The 24,086-nt window shown below is 42.8% G+C and overlaps 2 pseudogenes; both read left to right on the top strand.

Annotated features, from left to right (window-relative positions):
- Positions 1 to 494: 494 nt before the first annotated feature.
- Positions 495 to 2,985, top strand: LOC129356446 (aurora kinase A-B-like; annotated as a pseudogene).
- A 1,350-nt stretch (positions 2,986 to 4,335) lies between these two features.
- Positions 4,336 to 24,086, top strand: part of LOC129356435 (NACHT, LRR and PYD domains-containing protein 12-like) — a 60,762-nt pseudogene continuing 41,011 nt past the window's right edge.

The raw sequence follows: 24,086 nt of genomic DNA, 5'->3' as shown, positions 1-24,086 counted from the left end.
AGTCTGAGAAGAGTCTCCTCTGAAGGAGAATCCTTTTCCAGATCAAACTCATCCAGATCTTTTTCTGATGACGGTAAGATGAAGACCAGAGCCGACCACCGAGCAGGAGACAGTTTACCAGAGGACAGACGTCCTGAACTCAGAGACTGTTGGATCTCCTCCACTAGAGAACGATGGTTCAGTTCATTCAGACAGTGGAAAAGGTTGATGATCTTCTCTACAGGCAGATTGTCGCTGATGTTCTTCTTTATGTACTGAACTGTCTCCTCATTGGTCTGAGCTGCTTCCTGTCTGTGTGTACGAGTCTCTGATTGGTCTGCAGCGACAGACCCAGCAGGAAGCGGACGACCAGGTCCAGGTTTCCATTTGGACTTCTTGAACAGCCATCTACCCTCTGATGAATCATTTGTTTCTGTTCTTCACTGCAGTTCTGTTTCCAGGATGTTGAAGAAAAGTCCTAAATCAGTAACTGGCAGAGTGAGAGAAACGAAAACCTGCTGCTGGTGTTGATGTGTCAGTTCACTGGAAAAGGTTTTCACTGGAAAAGGTTTTCACTGGAAAAGGTTTTCACTGGAAAAGGTTTTCACTGGGTGTAATTGTGACGTGCAGAAGAGAAATCCTGAACCAGGAAATATTTCAGTTTAGTTAAGATTCCTCAGATATTCCTGAGCTGAAAGCTGCGACACTTTGTGTGAACATTTGTGGAAAGTAGTTTCAGTTCATGAGGTTTGAATGTGAATCTGAGTCGCCTTTTCTTGTTTTTCTCCGGGCAGAGGAGACGTGGAGATCAGCCTGGCTCCTGACGGTTCCACTCCGACCCAGATCTACAGAAACAGGTCGGTTCTAAGGTCCGGTCCAAACGACTCTCTGGACCCGAAACGCAGCAGAACATTCCTGCATCCAATCAAATGCGATGCAGACGTGCAAACATGCAGGAGAAATGTTGCAACCATTCAGCTCAAAAGGAGAAATTCGTAACAGACACAGAGTCTCTTTACAGACAGGAATATAATATTTATATATGTAACGTAGAAGCGACGGCCATTTTAGACAGTTTAACGTCTGGATGCAGCGATCCGATGTTTCGTATTGACCATCTGAATTCATTTAAAACGGTTTTTATGATTTGAAAACTGGTGTAAAAGTTGTGGATTATAAATGTAGCTGATAAGCAGCATCAGTGCAGCTGAATCCACCAGAAGCTCCAGTAGTTTAATAAATAATAAAGAAACAGATGAAAGCAACAAGTTGACCAACTCAGTTCAACATGTCGATAAACGGCGACAAACATTTGAAACGGTTCAGAAAGTCCGATTAGTAATTCTAAGTAAAACGTAAATTAAATAACGAAGCATTTTAAACATAACTGGCCTCTGGTCTAGTTAAAGCTCACAGATGAGCTACTTTCTGTTTTGCTTTTGTTTTTAGTGCATCATGGAGCTGGCAGATGCGCTCCACTACAGAGACATCAAACCAGAGAACCTGTTGCTGGGAGGAAACGGGGAGCTGAAGATCGCTGACTTTGGTTCTTCTGTTCACATTCCATCTTTAAGGTATGTGCATGCTGACATGTTAGCATGCTCTGTAGTCATTTCAGCTCTGACATTGTGTTGTTCTGTCCATGCAGGAGGTCCACCCTGTGGATCGCTGGACGACCAAACTCAGGATGAGAAGGTGGACCTGTGGAGTCTGGGGGTCCTTTGCTATGAGTGTCTTGTTGGAAAACGTCCATTTGAAACAAAAAGTCACGATGAACCTACCGTAGGATTTCTAAGGTAAGAATGCTGATGAATGCAATAATTCAATTCCTAATTTTCACAGGAGTTTTATCCAAATATTTGAGCTTTTGGAGCACAGAGATCCAAAATAAAAATCTTTTAGGCAGACGGACCAGCTAACATGTTGTTAATATTTATTATTGGTGTAGGTGGAGTACAGTTCCCCTCCACATGCTTCCATTAGTGCCGGAGCTAAAGACTTGCTGGCCAAGCTGCTGCAGCCCAACCCCATGCACAGGTTGCCCATTGAAGGCGTCGTCTCCCATCCCTGGGTCCTCAAACGCTCCACCAAGACGCCACGACTTGTGAGTCATTTCTGAGTACGTCTTTCCCAGCACCGGCTCCATCTTCCGTGTCCAGGATCCACTGATTTGGAAGGACAGTTATCAATATTTTAAAAGTACATGACAGCCAAGAGGAATCATGTTAATAAAAGTCATCCTTTCATGTTTTGAATTTTTGGGGGGGTTTGAATTCTGTTTCTGTAAACATATTTACACACGAGAGGAAAGAGAGACAAATTTGCTGTAGATTTTTTGGTGGAGATGTTTTTAATCCAGCAGAAATTGAAGGGAGATTATCCCCATTTCTGAACTGAAACATGTGTTCTGAACTTTTAGATTTATTTTTCAAAAGAGTATTAAAATGGTAAAGCAGCAGTCACATTGAAACATTGAAGTATTATGGATATATGATTTTATGTGTTCCTTTTAGTCTGCTTCCAGGAAGACGTCCTGCTCCATTTTTATGTCACTCTGCATGACTTGTAAGATTTGATCCTTTTCTTTATGCTGAACAAAATGTGTTTATTTGTCAAGCTGAAACGTCCGAGGGGTTTTGTTTGAGTCCAGTGGCCAAAATGGAGCCGATAAGAACAGGAAGGCCCAACATTTTGCAGGGAAAGTCAATTATCTCTGCAGGTTTTCCATGAAAACTAACTGGTAAGTCGTTGTCAGTTTGAGATTTTCTTCCCTCTGTGTCCTTCTAGATGAGACGCAGCCGCGGGAAACAAAAAGACCAATGTTCACGTCCTCTACGGAACCAGAGAGACGGACTTTCAGACGGGGAAACAGCCGGAGACCAAAGAACAGCCTTACCTCTGGTCATGTGCTCGGCCTCGCACATTCTGGGCGAGCCGTTGGACGCATTCAGAGCTGAAGCTCAAATAAACATGCTTCTTAATGAAGCAAGAGCCACAACTGGCTAATGAAGTGGAGGAGGTGGCAATAGGTCAAATGAGCAACTTGAGGAAGCTGCTGCAATGGTATGTCGTTTTTTCTTCATTTTTTCGACAACATACTATATAGTATGTCGTTTTTTTCAATATTTCGACAACATAATATAGTATGTCGGTTTTTTTTATTTTTGACAATATGGTATGTCATTTTTTTCAATATTTCGGACGACATACTATATATGTAGAAATGATAATATTGAAATGATACTTTATATTTAATAGGGAAGAAAAACAATGATATGTGTGAAGAATGTGGAGAAACATAGAACATGTATTAATGAACTGTAAAACATGAATGTGAAAGGGAGAAATTGAGAAGAATAGTTGGAAGGACAGATCAAGAATGGAGTTTGAAAGGAATACTGGGGAATGATGGAAATATAATGGATATTTGCATATTAAAGAAAGCACTATTTATTTATCTTCAAAATATGTAACTGATGTAAAATACTGTTGCTACACACTCGTGTACAGTAGGTGGCGGTATGCACCTTAAAGTTGCTTGCGATCCGCCATAATAGAAAAGAAGAAGAAGAAGGCCAGGGTTCTTGAGTTATTCTGAAATGTTTTTTTTTATTTAGAAAAGTAAACAAAAACTATTTTAAACAGGATCAGGAACTGAAGTCGGTCATGTAGTGAAAGACGACTGGATGGATCCGACTGACTGAAACTTTAACAACAAACATCCACAAGTTACTGGATGATAAAAACTATTTCCTCCTTTCTGGGTCTTTTTCTTCTGCCCAGATCATTGATTAATATCTGGATCAATACAGTGGAGATGCAGAGGAGATAATAATGTTCCTGTAAAGCTGATCACAGTCAAAAGACGTTTTTACACCAAGATTGAATCAAACTGACGGCTTTAAAACTTTTACACAGTAATATTTAAGTTTTAGATGTTGTTCATTATTATTTTTTACCTTTAATCTTTTTACTAATCTACAGTCATGAAAACGTTTCCTCTGTTTTCTTCTCAGGTTATAAATAAATGTTCAAACTGGTGGATGAAGAACTGGAGGCTGCAGAGCCGACAGGCTGGAAAACCATCAATCTGTCCAGATCTTCTGATCAGAACCAGAACCAGAACCAGGCACCAATAGAGAGCAAATCATTTAGTTTACAAAAAACTAAATGAGCAAACTGAGGAAGGAGGAAACATTCCTGCACAGCAGAGACAGAAACTCATAAACATCTTCCGTTGAACAGCTGCAGCAAGTTAAAACATGTTTGTAACTCTGCAGGTTTTTAACTGTCGTTGGAAACGTTTGAGACAAACTATTTGAACATCTTAAAACCTCCAGGCTAAAAGAGACAAAGGTTAAAGAAGTTTATGTTCAGCAGTGAAGGAGGATCAGGTGAGTTAGTAACACCATAAAAACACCAGGATAAAGTTGGTTCTGATCCGTTTGGATCATTATGGCTTGTAACACCTGATCATTTTCAGCATTAAAATCTGTTTTTATAAAACCAAATCTCATTATTTCTCAGGGTTCTGGTCGGTCCTGAAACCGGTAAACGGACCTGGAGGATCACAGAGACAGAAATGATGAAACTCCAACAAAACTATGAGGAAACTGAAGCTCCTGACCTTTAACCTCCTCACAGCTCCATGGCTGAATGAGGAAACTGAAGGTCCCGCCTTTCCTCAGAACTGGATCAGAACCGGTTCAGCAGCGTCTGAATCAGCCAATCAGCAGTGGAGTTTCTTCCTGCGTGTCTCTGCTGGTTCCAGTAGAAACGGTGATCTGGAGTCAGAGGTGATCCGCTGCTGGGATCCAATGGACGACTCTCTGTTCTGAGAGGAAGATGATGATGATGATGATGATGATGATGATCCTCCTGCTCGGTAAGATCATCTTCCTCTCTGCTCCTCATCCTCTCCAGTCTCTGCAAGCTGCTGATCAGACTCAGAGCTTCTGGGTTCTGGTCCGTTCTTCTCTCTAAATGACCCCTGGTGACCTCAGCTGGTTGATGGTTCTGGATCAGAACCTCAGGTTCTGGTTCCAGCGACTCATCTCTCACCAGTCCTCCCAGTAGATCTCACTAGTTTATTGTTGCTGGTTGGATTCTGGTCTCTTCCATCCAACCAGTGGCTCCACTTTGCCGTTTCCTGTCTGGATTCAATTTCTCTGGTTTGGGTTCAGCAGCTGATCTGGTTCTGATGTTTTCTATCAGGTTGTAGTTCTGTGAGCTTCAGAACCACTGAGACCCATTCAGACCAGTAATCTGGACTTTAGCTCCCAGAAACCATGATGAATGTTTGAAGATGTTGAAGGTTCTGCGTTTCCTTCCTGCCTTCAGTTTTTCACATTCATGTTCATTTGAATCCAAGATGGCCGCCTGTTGTAGTTTATTTCTCCTGAATTCACCTCAGTCTCAGGTTGGTGGTCATAATGTTCTGCTGCTGATGCATGATGCTGGTCTGACCATTAAAGGAGAACCAGGTTCTGGTGGGTCCGGTTCTTCTCTGGTTTACTGGTTGATCTGTGGATGATATTCAGAATGAAATGATGAGTTTTTGGATCAAACAGCGATTCTTTAGAAATGTCCAAATTGTTGTTTGATCAACAAAACGCTTCAGTTTCACAGCAGAAAGTGACTGAAAGTTACTGGAAGGTTTAAACTCTGTAACTAGAAAGAATCAGAACCAGAAACCCAGAAAAATAAAGTCAGAAGAATTTTAGTTTTTATAAAGTCACAGAAATAAAATCTGCCCAACAATCACAAGATACTAAAACAAAAATCTTTCTTATCAAATAGATAAAACAAGCTGAAAACTGACAGCAGGATTTCTGCTAATAAACAGCAACTCTGAAAACATTCATGCTTTTTCAGTTTCATCTGTTTCCATCTTTCAGTTTAAATGTATTTATTTTAATGCACTTTTATCAGTTTTCTGACTTTTTGCTCAATGTGAGTTAATGTTACATAACAGATCAGAGTTCAGGATCACTGAGCCGTTTAGCAGACAGACTGAAATCTTTCATCTCTAGTGAAGAACTGATCATTATTTCTACACTAAACCCTCATCTTGTGTCCTCAGTTTCCCAGCATGCACTGGGAGGAGTGGTGGAGGTCAATAAGGGGGCGGAGTCTGTCCTGCTGCCCTGCATCTACTCTGGTCAAATACCTGAAGAACCGTCACTCATCTGGACTCGCAGTGACCTCAGTCCGAACTCCGTCCACCTGCGGAGAGAAAACGGCGACGATCTTCAGAACCAGAACCAGCGTTTCAGGAACCGGACCTCCATGAATCCTGACGCTCTGGACACTGGAGACTTCAGCCTGACTCTGAGGAAACCTGAGCAGATTGATGGAGGAAACTACACCTGCAGCATCTCTAATGGAAGAGAAGAACGGAACCTGAAACAGATTCACCTGAAGGTCAAAGGTCAGATAAACAAGCAGCACAACCTATGTTAAAGTTCTATGAATGAATGAATTTGTTGAAATGAGAAAATGAATAATTGATCCTAGTGTCTGTAACCATGGAGACAGTGATGAGACTAAATCTGACATGAAAGCAGAAAATGATCCAAACTGTTTCTGATCATTTTGTTCTTTATTTCCTCTCAGCTGATCAGCAGGAGGTCGAGGTCACTGAGGGGTCAGATTCTGTCGTCCTGCCCTGCACAACATCGTCCCGCCTTCCTGAGGACACAGTAGTGGAGTGGACCCGCTCAGAACCAGAACTTATGATGGTTCACTCAAGCAGCAACCAGAGAAACCAGGACGGATTTTACCGCGACCGAACAGAGATGGACCAAGATTTCCTGAGGACCGGAGACGTCGGCCTGACCCTGAGGAATCCCACACACAGAGACGCTGGACGCTACGTCTGCACCGTCTACAGAGACCAGGACGTCCTGAGACACACGCTGGTTCTGAAATATGTACAGAAAGGTCAGAGCATCAGGTCAGAGCTGCTGGTAAAGGTCAAAGGTCAGAGTGAGGTCAATCTTTCTCTGTTTTCCACAGAACCCTTTCCATCCTGGGCCACAGCTCTGCTGGTTCTGCTGGTTCTGGTTCTCATCGTCTCTGCAGGATTTTTATATCATTTTAAAGATTTTTTCCTGCCAGGTGAGTCTGAATGTTTCTGACCCAGAATGTGAGAGATCATGTGACCTGTCCTAGGGGTCAGAGGTCAACAGTTTGTTCCTGTCATCAGTTCAGATCCTTGTGTTCATTCATGTTCAGATCAAATGCAGCATCAGAAACATGAACAGAACCAGAACCAGCAGCTGCTGCTTCTCTACAGTCTGTTAGAGGATCTCAGTGTTTCTGCTGTTTTTCACTTTTCTGGAAGTTTGTTCCAGATTTATATGTACAGAAAGGTGCTAGCCGGCTGCATGCTAGCCGGCTGCATGCTAGCCGGCTGCATGCTAGCCGGCTGCATGCTAGCCGGCTGCATGCTAGCGTTGGCTAATTTCTCCCGTAAAAAAACCCACAGTGCCTGGGGGGTCAGAGATTGTGGACGTAAATCCCATTAAAACATACTTTTCCATGTATGTTCTGTACTTCTTCGCTCTGGTTTTGCCTTCTTTTTCACTTTATCTGAACTTTCAGCAGCATTGCTGCTAGCTTTAGCCACGTCTCCATAGTTACAGTGTAGTCATGGTAACAGTGCGCTGGGTCTTTTTATTTTAAATGATATTGAAACTAAATACTGAATATAGCATTCAGGGCATGAACACACATTTATATTTTATCAAAGTTTTTACAAAATAATTTTTCCCAAGACTTATTATGAGGAGCCGACTGATTTTTTAAAGATATTTTGAAAAGCTTCACGTACCCCCTGCAGTACCTCCACATACCCCCAGGGGTTCGCGTACCCATGGGGGTACGTGTACCCCATTTGAGAACCGTTGTGTTAGAGGATCCCAGTGTTTCTGCTGTTTTTCACTTTTCTGGAAGTTTGTTCCAGATTTATGGTGCATAGAAGCTGAAAGCTGCTTCTCCATGGTTCTGGTTCTGGATGCAGAGCAGAACCAGAACCAGCAGGTTGATGCAGCAGCTGCAGATCTTTAATCGTTCAGTGATTTATAAACTAGCAGCAGGTTTAAAGTCTCTTCCTGTCAGTGAAGGACTGTGGAAGTGGGCGGAGTTTGGATGTTTCATTAGTTATTGATAAAGTTAAATAAAGTAAAAGAGAGAAACTAAACATAACAGAATTCACCACTTTAAGTAAAACTTAGCTTCTTCTGGGCAAAATGAACAAACAGAGAATGTCTAAAGTAGTGGAGCCCAAAGTTTTTCCTGGAGAGCTGACACCTGCATGTTTTAGTCTCAGGTTTAACGCAACTGGATTCAGTGAGGCTTGTTAGACGAACATTGACCTGCTGAAAAGGTTGTTGGTACCAGAGAGAGAATAAACCCTGCAGGATCCCGGCCCTCCAGGACCCACTTGGGGCCCGACTGGTCTAAAGTTATAAAATACAAACATTATTCTCTGAAACACAAATAGACTGATGGTCATAATTACACTTAAACGACCAACAAACTCAACTTCAACTGATCTGCACTGATTCCTGAACTAAACATCACTCACTAAATGGCTGCGGCCCCTAGTGGCCAAGATAGAAACTACAAGGGAGGAAGGAAGGAAGGGTCTCTCTCTCTCTCTCTTTCTCTCTCTCTCTGTCTCTCTCTCATCTTGTCCTCTGTGTCTCTCAGCTCCACAGGTTAAGGTGGATTCAGGGGTTAAATCTGTCCTGCTGCCCTGCAGAACCAACATTTACCTGCCAGGTGGCGCCAGAGTGGAGTGGAGAGACGGAGAGAACAAGACGGTCCATGTGTATCCGAGCGGTTCTAATGGTTCTGAAGAACAGAACCTGACCAGCCGAACCAGGATGGATGACGACCCACTGAAGACTAAAGACCTCAGTCTGACTCTGGACCGCCCCTCAGTGGCAGACAGCGGGATCTACACCTGCAGAGTCAGGAAACGAGTCACCCTGATGATGAAACGAGTTCATCTGCAGGTCAAAGGTCAGTGGCGTAAATGTTGGATTTTTCCAATCAGATGATTGGTGGTGATCAATAGCGATTATTGGCTGATTATAAGGTCAAAGGTCAATGTGATGTGATGAGTGAGGAAGAGGAGGAACCAGATCAGGAGGTTTGATTTGTCAGTCAAAAATCACAGAGAAAAGAAAACTGGTTGATTTTTAGCTCTTTGCTCAGGTTGATGACATCAGTGGATAAAATCAGCCGATTATTGATCGCCCAAAATGAAGGAAATCAGTACCGATCAATGTTCTGGCCATAACGCACCGGCTAACCGGGAACTGAGACTTTAGAGCAGAAACACAGAGTCAGCAGGTTGAGACTCAAACACACAGCTGCACATTCTCACCTCAACACAAACCTCTAAATGTGAACTCTGAGTGCAGCTCACTGTGAACATTGAGCTTCACATTGAGCCACAGCTAAAGCAGTGGATTTAAACTTGACTTCTTCCTTGATCAGTTCTCCAAAGACACATGGATTCTCATCCTCATGATATTAATGTCCATAAAGCTGAGCCGAGATGAGCTGAGCCTGTAAACGATCTGCAGCAACCTGATTGGTCCTTGTTCAATGCATCCACCTTTTAAAACTAGAAACTCGTCTTTCTGTCAGGAATTATTCTCCCTGAAGAGAGGCTTGCAGTCAAGCTTATTAAAGAATATATCTTTGAAACAAAAATATGTTTTTCTTTTTAATAAAAGCAGAAACGCACACAGCTTCTCCTGGCAGCAGGGCATGTAAAGCATGGAGGCCTGTGATGCACTGGGGAACTGAGTGGTGTTGGTGCTGAACCCGAATAACAGATAAAAGTTGCAATAACTTTCAGGGGTTTGGCTGCAGGATGAGTTTCAGAGCAGAAGGAAAATGAGGGAAAATGGAAACACGAATGGAAAAACAACAGTAACTTTTTAGTCCAGCAAATTGTTTTTTATTTTGTTTGTTTTTTTCAGATATTGTTGGTCTGTATCAGCCTGAACTTAAAGAGTCTCTGAAGATGAAGATCCAGAGTCTCTCTGAAGGCGTCGCTGAACATGGAAATAAAACTGATCTGAACCAGATCTACACTGAGCTCTACATCACAGAGGGGTCAACTAGAGAGGTCAACCAGGAACATGAGGTCAGACAGATTGAAACAGCATCCAGGAAACAAGAAACAGTCAGAAGAGAAGACATCTTTAAAGTCCCACCTGGAGGAGATCAACCAATCAGAACAGTGATGACCATGGGCGTGGCTGGCATTGGGAAAACACTGTTAACACAGAAGTTCACTCTGGACTGGGCTGAAGGCAAAACCAACCAGAACATTGATTTCATATTTCCATTCACCTTCAGAGAACTGAATTTACTGAGAGAGAAAAAGTTCAGCTTATTAGAACTGATTCATGAACGATTCACTAAAACCAAAGGAATCAGAAACTTTGAATCGTTCCAGGTTCTGTTCATCTTTGATGGTCTGGATGAAAGTCGACTTAATCTGGATTTCTACAACAATCTGATCCTGACTGATGTTACAGAGTCCAGCTCAGTGGATGTTCTGCTGACAAACCTCATCAGGAAGGAACTGCTTCCCTCTGCTCTCCTCTGGATAACCACGACCTGCAGCAGCCAATCAGATCCCTGCTCAGTGTGTTGACATGGTGACAGAGGTCAGAGGGTTCACTGACCCCCAGAAGGAGGAATACTTCAGGAAGAGATTCAGAGATGATGAAGAGAAGGCCAGCAGGATCATCTCCCACATCCAGAAATCCAAAAGTCTCCACATCATGTGTCACATCCCCGTCTTCTGCTGGATCACTGCTAAAGTTCTGGAGGATGTGATGGAGACCAGAGAGAGAGAGAAACTACCCAACACTCTGACTGAGATGTTCATAAAGTTCCTGCTGGTTCAACTCAACATCAAGGAGGAAAAGTATGATGGAGGAAAAAAGAGCAAATCTATCTGGAGTCCACAGAACAGGAAGCTGATTGAGTCTCTAGGAAAACTGGCTTTTGATCAGCTGCTGAAGGGAAACCTGATCTTCTATGACAAAGATCTCACACAGTGCGGCATCAACATCCAAGATGCTGCGTTGTTCTCAGGAGTTTTCACTGAGATGTTTAAAAAGGACAGTGGAACGGGCGACGTCTCCGTCTACTCCTTTGTTCATCTGAGCATCCAGGAGTTTCTGGCTGCAGTCTACATGCTCCACTGCTTCACCAGCAGGAAGTCAGAGGAGATCAAGACGTTCCTGGGAGACGAATACAGAGAAACATCTCTAGATGAGTTCATGAAGGAAGTCATGGAGAAATCCCTCTGGAGTAAAAATGGCCACCTGGACCTGTTTGTCCGCTTCCTTCATGGTCTCACTGTGGAGTCCAACCAGAGAGACTTAGAAGATCTGCTGGTCAGACAGAGACCAGTCCAGAAACCATCCAGAGAATCATCACCAACCTGAAGGAGATGAACACTGATTATATCTCTCCTGCCAGAAGCATCAACATCTTCTACTGTCTGGTGGAGATGAACGACGTCTCATTTTATCAGGAGATCCAACGGCTGCTGGATTCAGGGAAGAAGCTCTCAGTGACTGACTGTTCAGCTCTGGCCTTCATGCTGCAGATGTCAGAGAAGGTTCTGGATGAGTTGGACCTGGAGAAGTACAAAACCTCAGATAAAGGACGACGGAGACTGGTTCCAGCTGTGAGGAACTGCAGAAAGGCTCGGTGAGTCCAGATGTTTTCATTGTGTGATGCTGATTCAGCTCTATTGTCCTCCTGTTTCTTCTTCTGTCTTCAAGTTGATTCTGGATGTTTTTGCTCTTTATCTACTTCCTTCATCCTCTGGATTATTTTTCATAAACTTTATATTTTGTTGTTTTTACAGTTTCAGAAATATAAATACTTTGAACATTCAAACCTCTACTAACAAAAGCTGCAAAGTATCTTGTTGAACAAAGACAATTAAATAATAAAACAATAAAACTCAAAGTGAGAACTTTCACAATAAAACTAGATGATTACATTGATCCTCCAGTTGGTTCCAGGTTCAGGTTTCTTCTCTTCCATATTTTTATTGATCAGCAGAAAGTCTTCATGACAGTCAGTCTCTCCACTGGATGAATTTCCTTAATTATTTCCTTCCAGTCTAATGTGAATGTTCTGATGATCATCATCATCATCATCATCAGTGTTGCATGTTATTCGCCCAGGAAAACATTAAAACATTCTGGGGAGGAAATTTCACATGTTCTCTGATGAGATTAAAATAAGTTTGTGTCAAACTGACTGTCTGTTCGTGTCTGCTGCTCCTTTGTGGTGTTAATTTAAAAACTCAGCATGCAGAAGCTGCTGGTTGCTTATCTTGACTCTGAGAGCATTCTGCTAAAGAACCAGGTTCTGCAGAGCAAGAGAGACGTTTTGTAACAAGCAGAAATATTAAGTAGGGAACTGGTTACAGGTCTGAGAACAAACACAAAGCGTTCGGTTCCCCATGTACACTCATCAATCAATCAATCAATCAATCAATCAGTCAATCAATCAATCAATCAATCTGATTGATTGATGTACACTCACTGCTAAGTTAATGAGGAATATTCATGAATATTTATCTTATGCTAGTCGACACATACAGTTACATTTAGCTATCAAGCTGCAGCATTTATGATGCTGCACTATGCTGTAGCATCATAAATGCTGCAGCATAGTGCAGCATCATAAATGTTGCACTATGCTGCAGCATTTATGATGCTGCAGCTCGTGGTAAAAATGAGTCAATTTTTTAAAATAAAGTGTTTATCAGAAAACCTAAAGATCAAATCAGGATTGATTTAACACCAGAGACAGAAAAATAGAGCAAAAGGTGATTTGAACTGCAGTTGGAACAATTATTGACAATATATACAGGGGTTAAAGTTCATCAATAACTGGTTCAATCCTCCATTAACCACAAACACTGAAAAATAAGTTGATTAAATTAATTAAAAATGTCCAAATGCTGATAAAGATCCAGTTCAGTTTCACCAAACCAAGAACCAAAGTACTGAAGAGGGAGTTGGGAAAGCATTTATTGATTTAATATAGATCAGATATTGACTCGATCAATATCTGCCGATAACAGATATTGATCAGTTATCGGCGTTTGATTCATCAATTTCAACCTCAAATGATTCGTTGACACATTTTCAACTTTGGTTCTGACTAGAATTTGATGATTGTTTGCTGGTTGATCATTGATTATGGACCAGAAATCAACCATTCTGACTATAATCCATCGTTGACGTAGCATCCTGTGCTATCAGGTCGGCTAACTCCGGGTCAGTTAGCGTTAGCAGTTAGCGTTAGCAGTTAGCGTTAGCAGTTAGCGTTAGCAGCTCATCGTCTGGTCTTGTTCCTTAATAGTTCCTCCCATAATGTTGTTGTTCTCTGATGGATCAATAAAAGCAGCAACGTGGCGATGAGGGTTCAGCCTCGGCCACAGACCCTTTCCTGAATCTGATAATCCACATTAATCTTAATCCTGGCAGAATGTGATTCATACAGACTGAAACAACCTATAATCTGATTATTAAAGCCAAATCTGTCCAGAGCTCAATAAAGATATTTCCAACACATTGAATCAAAAGCCTTTTCAGCATCTAAATGACTTTATTGATTCTGTTTAACCTTTGACCTGTGAGGTCAGGAGCCCATGGGTTTGAATGTTGATGATAAAACCAGATTAAATCTGATCTGTGTCTGTAATTCCTGGGATTATAATATTTATCCAGTGTTGCTGCAGTGATCCTGTAATCAATGTTTCAAACTGATGTTGGTTTATGAACCACATCCAGTTTCATCTTTACCAGGTTTAGGAATCACTGACATCTCTGCTCTGATCCAAGATGGCGGCGTTTCCCCTCCACAAAGTTCTGATCAAATCAATCCTTCAGCAGCCGCTCTGCCGGGTCGCCTCCTCACCTGCCGTCTGATTCCCTTTCAGTCTTTAATGACTTTATTGATCAGTGATTAGTTGTTAGTGGATGATTTTGATCTGTTCCTATCGATGGTGAATCCAGAGCAGCAGCAAAAACTGCATGAGGCTGAGAGCAGAACTGAGTGGAGGATCATTCAACAGATTCTCATGTGTTTTAGAGATCGGTGTCTTTATCTGTTGGATTTTAATTTATTGATAAATCTATTAGTTTGCTATCAGTTTCTTTGCTTTGATCTATTTCCATAATAGTTGAGTTGAATAAATTTATCCTTTTCCTCCATCTGGTTTCATAGAAACAGTTTCTCCTTGTTTCTCTGATTTGTTATTATTATTATTTTCCATATGTTGTATTTGTAGAGATTTTAGTTTTCTAATCTTTTAAACATTTCTCTCTTTCTCGTTAGAGAACCAGATAATTAAAGTTTTTGCTTCGTCCCATAAAATCCAGGGAGAAAAATCCTCTGTGTTGTTCTGGTTCAAATCATCTTTGAGTCGTTTTTCCTGAAATCTGTTAAATTTAGTGTCATTAATAAACTATAATTATTGTTGATTCTCCACAGGGTTTCTTTGGTTCATGACCCAAATGGAGTCAGAAACACTCTGCATGATCAGACGTCTCTCATCTGTCACATTTATGATTCATCCACCAAACATGATTCATAAAACAGGATTTTAATATAAACTGTTACTGTCTGCAGTGGCGGAGCTCGACTTTTTTTCAAGGGGTGGCCAAAGGGTGAGCAAGGCTTTATCACAGGGGTCCATATACAAATGATGGTATTGCGCTGGTCCGGCCCGGGTCCGGCCCTTTCCAGGCCCTGGTCTGGCCCGGATCCGGCCCTTTCCTGGCCCGGGTCTGTCCCTGGTCTTGCGCTGGTCTGGCTCGGGTCCGGCCAGGATCCGGCCCTTTCCTGGCCCTGGTTTTGCCGTGGCCCGGCCCTGGTCCGGCCCGGATCCGGCCCAGGTTCGGCCCGAGTCCGGCCCTTTCCTGGCCTGGGTCTATCCCTGGTCTTGCGCTGGTCCGGCCCGGATCTGGCCCTGGGCTGGCCCTGGTCCGGCCCTGGTCTGGCCCGGGTCCGGTCCTGGTCTGGCGCTGGTCCGGTGCTGGTCCGGCCCGGGTCCGGCCTTTTCCAGGCCCTGGTCTGGCCCGGATCCGGCCCTGGTCTGGCCCGGATCCGGCCCTTTCCTGGCCCGGGTCTGTCCCTGGTCTTGCGCTGGTCTGGCTCGGGTCCGGCCAGGATCCGGCCCTTTCCTGGCCCTGGTTTTGCCGTGGCCCGGCCCTGGTCCGGCCCGGATCCGGCCCAGGTTCGGCCCGAGTCCGGCCCTTTCCTGGCCAGGGTCTATCCCTGGTCTTGCGCTTGTCCGGCCCGGATCTGGCCCTGGGCTGGCCCTGGTCTGGCCCTGGTCTGGCGCTGGTCCGGCGCTGGTCCGGCGCTGGTCCGGCGCTGGTCCGGCGCTGGTCCGGCCTGGATCCGGCCCTTTCCAGGCCCTGGTCTGGCCCGGATCCGGCCCTTTCCTGGCCCGGGTCTGTCCCTGGTCTTGCGCTGGTCTGGCTCGGGTCTGGCCCGGGTCCGGTCCTGGTCTGGCCCGGGTCCGGTCCTGGTCTGGCGCTGGTCCGTTCCGGGTCCGGCCCGGGTCTTTGCCGATCTCATAAGTATATTTTAAAATGACCATTTCCAGTGGGGTGGCAGTAGGGGTGGCACGGCCTCTGTTGGGGGTGGCAAATGCAATCCCTGCCACCCCTCTGTCTCCGCCTCTGCTGTCTGAGACGTTTTAATTTTGCTGGAGACCAGAAAATGATTTTAGTGAAAGTTCCAGTTTCATATCAATATCTGATACTTTGAGTCCAAAATGTTCCTAATAATCATTACTTACTGTCAACACATTGAATCAGGAGATTCTCTATGAACCATGCAGCAGAAAATGGATCCCAACATCTTCTAGTTACTGGAGAAATTTCACTGCTTCATCATGAAAAATGGACCCAAACACTCTGGTTCTGGTTCTGTCCACCATGATCCATATCATCACTATAGTAGATCAGACTGATGGACTGAGAGTTTATCAGTCTGTCTCATCTCAATGTGTGCAGACATATTAATGAGGATCATCTGCAGATCCTGGGTCACCTGGACCGGTTCTGACCCAGTCCAGACGGTTCAGACCGGAAGGAGCAGCAGGACCGGTTCTGCTGCTGCTCTGCAGGACGACCAGAACAACGTGAAGCTTTTAGCTGCAGCAGGTTGACGACTGTCCACTTTCTACTTTGTTAAAGCATCAAATCCAGCAGATGAACGAAGACAGAACTGGAGCATCATGTGTTTGTTCTGCTCCCAGTTTCCTCTGTGGCAGCATTTAATAACCTGCTGCTGGGAAACATGTTTCTATACAATATATTACTATTATTCATGATGATGCAGCAGATAGTGGCTCAACAAACCCAGAGATGCCAGAGGTCCACAGCAGCTGGACTTCCTGTTCTGCTCACTTCATTTATAACTCACTTCCTGCTTGATCTAAACGGTCTAGTCCAAGTCAGAGCTGTGAGCAGTTCCTCCTCCTCTCCATCATCTCCAGTCGTTTCCTTCATTCAGCTCAGTCAGCCTCTTCATCAGCTGCTGCAGAGAAACTGAACTTTCCTTCACTGATGATAGAAGATCTTCAACATCTGACTGCAGCTGAAGGTCTGAGGACATGAAGCCTGGACCAGAACCAGAACCAGAACCTGGACCAGAACCAGAACCAGAACCTGGACCAGAACCAGAACCAGAACCAGAACCTGGACCAGAACCAGAACCAGAACCTGGACCAGAACCTGGACCAGAACCAGAACCAGAACCTGGACCAGAACCAGAACCTGAACCAGGACCAGAACCTGAACCAGAACCAGAACCAGAACCTGAACCAGAACCAGAACCAGAACCAGAACCAGAACCTGGACCAGAACCAGAACCAGAACCTGGACCAGAACCAGAACCAGAACCTGGACCAGAACCAGAACCAGAACCTGGACCAGAACCAGAACCTGGACCAGAACCAGAACCTGGACCAGAACCAGAACCTGGACCAGAACCAGAACCAGAACCAGAACCAGGACCAGAACCAGAACCAGAACCAGAACCTGGACCAGAACCAGAACCAGAACCTGGACCAGAACCAAAACCTGGACCAGAACCAGAACCAGAACTTGGACCAGAACCAGAACCTGGACCAGAACCAGAACCTGGACCAGAACCTGGACCAGAACCAGAACCAGAACCTGGACCAGAACCTGAACCAGAACCTGGACCAGAACCAGAACCAGAACCTGGACCAGAACCAGAACCAGAACCTGGACCAGAACCAGAACCTGGACCAGAACCAGAACCTGGACCAGAACCTGGACCAGAACCAGAACCAGAACCTGGACCAGAACCTGGACCAAAACCAGAACCAGAACCTGGACCAGAACCAGAACCAGAACCAGAACTTGGACCAGAACCAGAACCTGAACCTGGACCAGAACCAGAACCAGAACCTGGACCAGAACCAGAACCTGGACCAGAACCTGTACCAGAACCAGAACCTGGACCAGAACCTGGACCTGAACCAGAACCAGAACCAGAACCTGGACTTTAACCAGGAACTGCACAGATTCTCTGTGGGGTTAAACTCAGTAGATATTGATCAGATATTGATCAGATGATGATCAGATGATGACATCACTGTTATCATATTTTAGTCTGTTTATGATCCAGATTGATTTCATTAGAACTGAATTTATTTCTTCTCTAATCACAGACTTGGTGGCTGTTGGATCCAAAAGGCTGAATGTGAAGTTTTGGCCTCGACTCTGAAGTCCAACCCAGATCTGACTGAACTGGAAATAAATCAGATCTACATAGAAAAATGTGGAGAATCTGATATGAATCATCTGGTTGAGATCCTGGAGAATTCAGTCAGTAAAGTGAAGAAACTGAGGTTTGTTTTCTCTATTTATTCAATAAAATCATTTATTGATTCTTTAATCAATAGTTAATCAATTTAATGTTAATATATATTATTTTAAAACAACCTGTTTAATCATCAGAATAAAATCTCTAAAACTTTTGACCTTATTAATTATTTTCTTATTTCAGACTTTGAGATTATTGAACTTTGTTTTTCAGTTTTTCTCTTTAAAATGTTTTTGATGAACACAAATGAGTAAAATAATTGAAATGCTGTGAATGAATGATGGAGATGTTTCATTTGGTAAAGATTCAGATGCTTTTATTTCTGATTCTTTACATCAGAATGAAATGTTGATCCTCCAGAGCCACAAACACTGACGAGTTCAAATCCTCATTAATACGTCTAAGAAACCACTGATTGTAGAAAAGCAAATCTAGATGCAATGAATGAAAGTGAGGTTTGCAGCAGCAGCAGGTTCCTCAGCTTTGTCCTGAGGCTGTGGTTCTGTTGGGCCGGGTCAGAGAGGAACCGTCTCCTGAGGAAATAATGGCCTCCATTGGCTTTCAGCAGCTTTAATAGGAACCCAAAGGCCATTAATGAGAACCTGACTGGTTCTGATCCATTTACCAAGTCGGGTCTGATGATCAGGAACCAGCAGAAATAGCTCAACTCATCCAGACTGATAGAAAACTTTGAGTTTCTTTGTTGATCAATGTTCTGGTTCTGCTGGTTTGACTCTTTAAACCAGTTTGACTGGATCAGATGTTAGAATCAGTTCATCATGTTTCTTTTACATTCAGGGAAATTAATTTATACATTTTATTATTTATTTCTTCATATTTCAGTTTTAACTGCATCCTGTTGGTTCACATCTTTTATTCTTTATTCAGATTGGGTGGATGCAGTTTCTCAGAGACCAGCTGGACGTCTCTGTTCTCAGCTCTGAAGTCCAACCCGACCCATCTGACATATCTGGACCTGAGCAGAACCAACCTGGAAGGTTCTGGACTGAAGGATCTCTGTGGTTTTCTACAGACTGAAGGCTGCAGACTGGAGATATTGGGGTATTTTAATGATATAATTATTGATATTTCTGTGAATAATTCTATATAATTGATCATCAATCAAAGTTCATTTCTTCTGATCTAATCAATATTTCTCAGTTTGTTCCTGGATCCAGAGTTTAATTTAGTTTCTCTGTGTAACTGAGTTGGACCTGCTGATCTGAGTCAGAACAGGACAGCATTCGGACCCCAGTGTGTAGAAATCCCCCTCAGGTCAAGCAGGTCAAGGTCAACATGAAATGTCCCTTTATTGAAGATCCATAAATCCCACATTAGCTTTAAATCTCCTGCTATTAGTTGATGATGATCCAGTCCAGGTTTACAGAGTCCAGGTGTTGCAGTGCTTTAACTAGACCAGATTAAAGAAGCTGATATCCTGATCAATATTCCCATTTCTGCAGCGTCTCTGATGAACGATTCAGAACCAGAACCAAATGACCCACAATGACCTCACAGAGAAAAGGATCAATATTTTCTAGTTGATGGTTCAGAAACTGAATCAGCACAAAATGATCAACTTTCAGAATGTGATGATATGATAAAGGATTGAAATCAACCCGTTTCCATCTGTCATACTGAGCATGAGCTGCAGTTCAAATACAAGCAGCAAAAAACATCATTAATAGATTATGAAGAAAAACTGGAGCCATAAAATATCAGCAGATCAATGATGGACAGAGCAGTCGGAGAATCCAGAGCCTGGAAGGAAACATGGAGAGAAAAACATCCACTGAGTTTAAGATCCTCAGAAACTTTGAGACAAACTTTTGACTTTCTTTGTTGATCAAATGTTCTGGTTCTGCTGGTTTGGACTCTTTAAACCAGTTTGACTGGATCAGATGTTAGAATCAGTTCATCATGTTTCTTTTACATTCAGGGAAATTAATTTATACATTTTATTATTGATTTCTTCATATTTCAGTTTTAACTGCATCCTGTTGGTTCACATCTTTTATTCTTTATTCAGATTGTTTGGCTGCAGGTTATCAGAGACCAGCTGGACGTCTCTGTTCTCAGCTCTGAAGTCCAACCCGACCCGTCTGACAGGACTGGACCTGAGCGGAACCTACCTGGAAGGTTCTGGACTGAAGGATCTCTGTGGTTTTCTACAGACTGAAGGCTGCAGACTGGAGACATTGAGGTATTTTAATGATATAATTATTGATACTTCTGTGAATAATTCTATATAATTGATCATAAATCAAAGTTCATTTCTTCTGATCTAATCAATATTTTCTGAGTTTGTTCCTGGATCCAGAGTTTAATTTAGTTTCTCTGTGTAACTGAGTTGGACCTGCTGATCTGAGGTCAGAACAGGACAGCATTCGGACCCCAGTGTGTAGAAATCCCCCTCAGGTCAAGCAGGTCAAAGGTCAACATGAAATGTCCCTTTATTAAGATCCATAAATCCCACATTAGTTTTAAATCTCCTGCTATTAGTTGATGATGATCCAGTCCAGGTTCACAGAGTCCAGGTGTTGCAGTGCTTTAACTAGACCAGATTAAAGATGCTGATATCCTGATCAATATTCCCATTTCTGCAGCGTCTCTGATGAACGATTCAGAACCAGAACCAAATGACCACAATGACCTCACAGAGAAAAGGATCAATATTTTCTAGTTGATGGTTCAGAAACTGAATCAGCACAAAATGATCAACTTTCAGAATGTGATGATATTATAAAAGGATTGAAATCAAACCCGTTTCCATCTGTCATACTGAGCAATGAGCTGCAGTTCAAATACAAGCAGCAAGAAAAACATCATTAATAGATTAATGAAGAAAAACTGGAGCCATAAAATATCAGCAGATCAATGATGGACAGAGCAGTCGGAGAATCCAGAGCCTGGAAGGAAACATGGAGAGAAAAACATCCACTGAGTTTAAGATCCTCAGAAACTTTGAGACAAACTTTGACTTTCTTTGTTGATCAAATGTTCTGGTTCTGCTGGTTTGGACTCTTTAAACCAGTTTGACTGGATCAGATGTTAGAATCAGTTCATCATGTTTCTTTTACATTCAGGGAAATTAATTTATACATTTTATTATTGATTTGTTCATATTTCAGTTTTAACTGCATCCTGTTGGTTCACATCTTTTATTCTTTATTCAGATTGAGGTTCTGCAGTTTATCAGAGACCAGCTGGACGTCTCTGTTCTCAGCTCTGAAGTCCAACCCGACCCGTCTGACAGAACTGGACCTGAGCAGAACCTACCTGGAAGATTCTGGACTGAAGGATCTCTGTGGTTTTCTACAGACTGAAGGCTGCAGACTGGAGACATTGATGTATTTTAATGATATAATTATTGATATTTCTGTGAATAATTCTATATAATTGATCATCAATCAAAGTTCATTTCTTCTGATCTAATCAATATTTTCTGAGTTTGTTCCTGGATCCAGAGTTTAATTTAGTTTCTCTGTGTAACTGAGTTGGACCTGCTGATCTGAGGTCAGAACAGGACAGCATTCGGACCCCAGTGTGTAGAAATCCCCCTCAGGTCAAGCAGGTCAAAGGTCATCCAGTCTAGAAAAGTGAATTCCTGGAATCTGACAGGAACAAATCAATAATCAATGATAGATGCTTCAACACTTTGATCAGAACCTGGAATGATTTTACTGACTAAAATCCTCCAACACATCATGACCCAGTACCAGGTTCTGGTTCTGGTTCTGGTTCTGAAGTCAGCAGGTCTTTATTGGAGCAGCAGCTTGTTGGCATTAATATTCAGAGAATCTTTAACTGGTTCTGTTGGACTGGTTAACCTGCATCCTGTGGTTCACATCTTTTATTCTTTATTCAGGTTGAGGAGCTGCAGTTTGTCAAAGATCAGCTGTGATTATTTGGTCTCAGCTCTGAAGTCCAACCCGACCCGTCTGACAGAACTGGACCTGACAGGAAACAACCTGGAGAAATCAGATGTTCAGCAGCTGAAGGATCTTGTAGAGACTTTAGAGTAAGTAAATGTTTGCAGTGAGTCCAGCTGCTGTCAGCATTGAACTAAACCCAGTCAGCATCAAAGCAAAGATCCAGTCCCAGTAAAGCTGCAGCTTCTCAGTGGGAGGAGATGGTTCAGGCTTCCTGATTGGACACAGCAATCAGCCAATCAGAGGAGCAGCAGCTTGCTGTGTTGTTGCTGTGTCCATGTCTCCAGGACGTCCAGCTGGACTCCAGCGTCCAACATGTCTAGAGACAGTGGTCCTCATTCATCAAACAGCAGCAGATCTGATCTCAGACCTGCTTGTTCTCTCAGTTCAACAGGAACAACTGATCAGGTTCATCTTGGTCAGCTCTGAGATCAGTCTGACTGGAAACCATCTACTGGATGTGCTGCGTCACTGACTGCTACTGGAAACACTCACTGATCTGCTCTCCTTCCTTCTTCTCTCTGCAGGTGGAAGATCTGATGATCTCTGTAAAGTAGAGAACGTCTCTGTGTCCTGCTGATCCTCACAGGTTGAAGCTGCAGCAGTTTGAGTCTAAAGAGACTCTGGATCAAGATGATGACCTTTGACCTCAGAACATTTTCTATTTCAAATATTTTCCAGACGTCGATTGTTGAAGATTTTCAGTTTAATTTTTCATCTGATCTGTTTGATGATCTGCAGGAACAAAAAGAGAGAAAAATACTCTGAGTTTTAGAAAGTTGAATTGAGCAAAAACATGAAGCATAAATTTCATTAAAAAGCTTTAAAGAGTTTGTTAATGGACAAAATGTCATTTTATTCTGTTGAGGTGAAAAAGTTGATCTAAAATCAGACATGATAGCAGCTCTATAGATTCAGAGCCAAACAGTAAAACTTCCTCTGGATCTGTGGCATTAAATCCACTTGAGATCCAGGACGTCCTGACCAGATCCTGCAGAGAAAGAAACAATATTTGAACGTGGATCATTTGGACTCGGCTGCTTGGATGTGTGTTTGGATTTGAAAGTTTTGTTGTGAAGCAGAAAGTTTGATGAAGTTCACAGTGAAGACGACTTCAGTCCACCTGAAACCTGGTTTCACTCAAACGTCTTTATTCACTTTAAGTTTCTGATGCAACAAGAAGGAAGAAAGGTCAAAGGTGAACCAGAGATCGACTCCATGTTGCTCACAGATGTGATGGGATCAGTTTGCACAGCTGTTGTTCAAGGAGAACAGTTTTTATTTCCTGCTTTTGTTGATGGATGCAAATTTGCATCAGAAGATGAGAAAATAACTTTCTGTGGTTTATTTGTGTGGATTTAAAGTGGAACAAGTTTAAAGAACTAGAGGAGAAACCTGAGCCAGCGTTCTGACAGACCAAACACTGAGGAACCAGAGTTTGCATCGTCAAAGTGACGAAATCATCTGAATGTTGTGACTCGTTTCCCATCAAATCCCTGACAGGAAGCAAAACCTCACGTCTCCAACATGAAGCTGCAACAGGATGCAGAACTTCCACCGAGTGTCACGTCACTCACAGCAGATCAGGAGCCTCGCTCTTCACCTCAACACCCGCCTAAAACCTGGACCAGGGGTTAAAGGTCATCTCCTGCACCTAGTGCAACATTTCATCCTTATGAGAGCGCGTCTCAGTTAGAGGCCAAAACCAGCAAGAAGCTTCAGAGTTTTCCTGCAACGTAGCTCTGGTCTGTTGGCTTCAGTGAGGCTGGTTTTACTGAAGATGTGTTCAGGTACGCAGGAAAATTCAGCGCTGATACAGATGGACGAGCGACTCCACCTCTAATGCTTGGATAAAAGTTTATATGTTCATGAGATGAAACAGTTAATTTTCCTCACAATCAGGACATTCTCCATCGGTCATCCTGCCGTCGTTCTGGATTTATTCATTATTTACATCATCAATAGAAATTGTTCAACCAGATGTTTCTCTCTGTTTTAATTTTCACTGTTATAAAGTCAGATCAAGTCAGCTTACATTACTGTTGTTAAATAAGAGTCACTGCAGGATTTTATTCAGTTTGATTAGAAATAAAACGTCTTGTAAAGAGTTTATTACAGCAGCTTTATTTTATGATCTAAAACAGTTTTATGACATATAAATCCAAACATTGAATAAAAATATATCAGGATAATTGAGTCAGTAAACTGTGAATATGACTCAGGAAGACTGTTAGTTTT

This window comes from Poeciliopsis prolifica, unplaced genomic scaffold (genome assembly GCF_027474105.1).
Source record: "Poeciliopsis prolifica strain line A6 unplaced genomic scaffold, Auburn_PproV2 SCAFFOLD171, whole genome shotgun sequence".
NCBI classification, from domain to species: domain Eukaryota; kingdom Metazoa; phylum Chordata; class Actinopteri; order Cyprinodontiformes; family Poeciliidae; genus Poeciliopsis; species Poeciliopsis prolifica.
Note: the sequence above shows the minus strand (reverse complement) of the source record. Positions and strands in the feature narration are given on the sequence as shown.